Genomic DNA, 4,431 nt, shown 5'->3' with positions numbered 1-4,431 from the left:
ACGTATTGGGTATATTGTAGAACCTCTAGGCATAGTACGAGTAGGGGAAGATTGGTTCGGCCATGCCGAAAAGAACTGCCCTAGGGTTCCAGCTTATGTGGATGGAATATTAGTGGAACATGCCATTGTAGATACTGGATCCTCCGTCAATATCATGAGTTCAGAGCTGATGGAGAGGTTGGGAGTAGGCATCCAGAAAGATAGTTCCACCCTTCTTAGAATGGCTGATGATAGTCTGAGACAACCAGAAGGTTGCGTTACTAAGGTCCATGTTACAGTTGCAAGTGTAGAATGTTTCTTGGACTTTAGGGTGATTAGATTTGCAGGATGTCCTAGCTATCAGGTTTTGCTAGGTAGGCCTTGAATTTTACGAACAGACTGTCAAGTCGATATACCCACCGGTCGAGTGGTTCTAGGTCGAGGTGCTAATCGAGTAATAGTTGATGCTTATCCTGAGTCTCCTGAAAGTGAGAGAGCTCCTTTATCTTCTATTGAATTAGAGACAACACACGATCCATCTGGTAGTGAGACATCATCTAGTGATGAATCTAAAGAGGGGTCCACTACAGAGGACATCTATCAGATAACTCTAAATGAGCTGATAGAGCCGCAAGATAGGATAAGAGATGCGGATGTGATTGAGTTGGACCTTGGCATGTCGAATGATTCGCGGCCAATTAAATTAGGTTCTATGCTCAGTTCAGCAGAAAGGGAGGACAATGTGTCCTTGATTCAAGAATTCCGCGATATCTTTGCTTGGAGTTATGATGAGCTAAGAGGCATCCCTCCCAGCCTGGCTGTTCATACTATTCTTGTAAAAGAAGGCAGTCGTCTTGTGCGTCAGAAGGTAAGGCATATGCCTTTTGAATTGAGGGATGGGCTATTTGAGGAGTTGCAAAAGTTAAGGAAAGCTGGTTTAATCTTCCTTGTACAACACACAGAATGGTGTTCACCAGTTGTTATCAGGAAGAAGAAAAAAAACCAGATCCGATTATGTGTGGATTTTAGAGAGCTGAATAAGCAGATAATTAAGGATTACTACCCGTTGTCATTTATTGACCAGATTTTGATCAATTAGGGGGTAGGGAGATATATTTGTTCATGGATTGCTTTGCAGGATACAACCAGATGGCAATTGCAAAAGAGGACAAGTTGAAAACAACTTTTATTACTGTCTTTGGTACTTTTGCGTACCATGTGATGGCCTTTGGTTTATGCAATGCACCTGGATTGTGGCAATGAACAGCATATAAGACCTTTGGTGACATCTCCCCAGATGAGTTGAAAGTATTTATTGATGACCTGGGGGCAGCCACTATAAGGGAAAGGATGTTGATTATTTTGAGAAAGTGCTTTGAGCATTGCAGACAATTTTGTATCGCTCTTAACCCATGGAAGTGTGTCTTTGAAGTACCTTATGGGCTATTGCTGGGCCATGTGGCCAGTTCAGTAGGGATTGCAACGGACCCTGAAAAGATCAAGGTCATAGTTGCTATGAGTCCACCGCGCACTCCGAAAGAGGTTCATAGCTTTCTATCGTTGATAGGGTACTATCGAAGGTTTATCAATGCCTTGGCAGAAAGAACATTGCCATTACAAATTTATTATCCTTTAGCTGTTCATTTGAGTGGAGCGACCCTTGTAAGGTAGCTTTTGAGGATGTGAAACAAGAGCTAGTAAAAGCACCCGTTTTAAAAGCACCTAAAAGAGGCGAGGTGTTCTACATATTTTCTACACAGTCACCATGCATAGTATCAGCTGCTGTTTAGCCCAAATTTGGGAGGAAAAGTGGTATCATCCGATAGCTTTTACTAGTCAAAAATTGGGCATTTCAGAGATCAATTATACCTACATGGAGAAGTTGTGTCTTGCGATGGTCTTTGGGACTAAGAAATTCAGGCACTACATCCTCTATGAAAAGGTAGTGTTTTATACGAAGGTGGAAGGACTTAGATTGCTTATGAACAAGCTGCAGCTGCCTGATCGTTTGGCAAAGTGGTTAATCACTTTGCAGGAGTTCGATTATGAGATTAAGAGTAAGCCACCGAGGTTGCAGGGTATTGTGGAATGCCTTGTGGATTTCGGGGAGCCAAAAGAGACTTTGGCTGAAGGAAGTGATATTGAGGAAATGTTTAAAATTGATACAGCTTCTATTCCATCTTGGTATGCTGCTATTACATATTATCTATCAACAAGAGAGACGGGAGCTGGTTTGTCAAAGTCTGAAAAGAGGAAGATCAAACAACAGTCATTGAAGTTTTCCTTGATCACAGGGACACTATATCGATAGGGTGCTGATGATATCTACCGCCGATGTGTGATGCCTGACGAGGTTCCTTTTATCTTGGAGGAGTGTCATGACTCTACATGTGGAGGGCACTTCGCGGGACGGTTGACAGCGCAGAAAGCTTTAAGAGCTGGATATTGGTGGCTATCCATCTTCCAAGATTCTTTTGAGTATGTGAAGAGATGTGATACCTGTCAAAGACATGACAGTAGAAAGAATAGGAAACGTCCACTTGCGCCTATCATGGCTATCCTTCCATTTGAGAAGTGGGGTATTGATTTTGTGGGTCCTATTACTCCATTGTCTGCTATCCAAAAGAGGTATATTATAGTCACCACCACTGATTATTTTACAAAATGGTCAGAAGCGCGGGCGACGAGGCAGGACAATGCAAAAGAGATTGCAAGTTTCCTATTAGAGCAGATTATCTGCCGCTTTGGTCCACCGAGGGAATTAGTGTCGGACCGTGGAACCCATTTTCTAAATAAGGTGATCAAAAGCTTGACTGAGGCTTGGCAAATCAAGCACAATAAAACGACTCCTTATAATCCGCAAGCAAATGGGAAAGTTGAAAGTACTAATAAGCATCTTGTGGGTATCTTGTCTAAGATAGTCTTGAGAAGAAACAAGACTGGGACAGGAAGTTGTATGTGGCAGTATGGGCGTATAATACAACGTTCAAGCGAGCTACCGGCCATACTCCATTTAAATTGGTTTATGGGGAAGAGTGTGTGTTACCCCTCGAGATCGAGTTGCCGACCATACGGTTTGCAATTAACCATTCTTTGGGAGATAAGGATTCCCTTTTTGAACGTTTCACGACTATAGCCTACCTGGATGAGCTGAAGTTGCAGAGCTTGTTACACCAGGAGGTAGCCAAACGTCGGATGAAGCAATTGCATGACCTTAAAGCAAAGAAATATACCTTTAAAAAAGGGCAATTAGTCCTTTATTATGATACGCGTAGGGAGCTGTTTCCAGGGAAGCTGGAATCTAAATGGGATAGTCCCTACAAGATTGTCAGGTTAGGGAAAAATAGGTCTACGGCCCTATTAGCTGATCTACAGGGAGTAGAGTTTAAAAATAAGGTTAATCTTAATAAGATTAAACCTTATTATTTCTAAGTATTCTAATACAAAGAAATGCATTGCAGGTCCATGCTGGGGATGATTTGAGACCTGCAAAAGAGCTTAAAGCCGGTGGATGGGGCGGTTAATCCCTTGTTTGGAGCACCCATATCTGGAGTAGAGATACCATCAGGGGAAACTCATCTGGTGGAGCAATGGATATAAAGTGATTGAGCAAGAAGACGGAACCTTTGTGTGGGAGATTAAAGTCTTCTGCCATCACTGCTTACGACTGTTGACGAGTATCCCTGTTGAGTTCAATGAAGAAGGTGGGATGGAGCCGTCAGTTCATCCTCTCAACATGCTAAACTTTGATTACCATAATTACGAATAGAGGAGTTTGTGATGGCCAGCTGTGTAAACCCATTGTGGACGTACACATTATATTTTGACGGAGCGTCCAGGGGCCCTAATAAAAAAGGAAGTGTTGGAGTAGTAATCCGAGATCCCCGACGTAGGGTTACGATGAAGTTAGCTGCTTATCTCAGGGTAGGATTCACTAACAATATGACGGAGTATAAAGCCTTGATTATGGGACTGTATATTGCCAAACAAGGTGGTATTCATTGGTTCGTAGTAAAAGGGGATTCCCAGTTTATCTTGAATCAGCTAGATGAGACATACACAGTGTGGAATCCCATTCTTTGTATGTATCATCGAGCTGTAATGACCTTACTTGAGGAGTTTGAGAGAGTGTCTTTTCAGCTGATTCCATGTTACTGGAATCAGTTTGCGGATTTACTGGCAAATCTTGCTTATGAGGAAGATCTCTTCTTCAATTGTGGTCCTAGTTTGGATATTATTATCACTGATGAAACATGACCCGGTCGCTTGTGGGAAATGTTATCAGAGCATGCAATATATGGTAGACGATGGTTGATATGGGTGATGCAAAGAGTAGCCAAGACCAATCTACCGTTATTATCTTGGACCCATAGGTTAATTAGACAACATATCATGCGTACGCCTCTTGCTATCTATGCAGGAGGGATGGGTCATAACCTTATGCATTTAGTT

The sequence above is a fragment of the Lygodium microphyllum genome, chromosome 11 (genome assembly GCF_053477565.2).
Source record: "Lygodium microphyllum isolate KBCC chromosome 11, Lygodium_microphyllum_v1.1.10, whole genome shotgun sequence".
NCBI classification, from domain to species: Eukaryota; Viridiplantae; Streptophyta; class Polypodiopsida; order Schizaeales; family Lygodiaceae; genus Lygodium; species Lygodium microphyllum.
Note: the sequence above shows the minus strand (reverse complement) of the source record.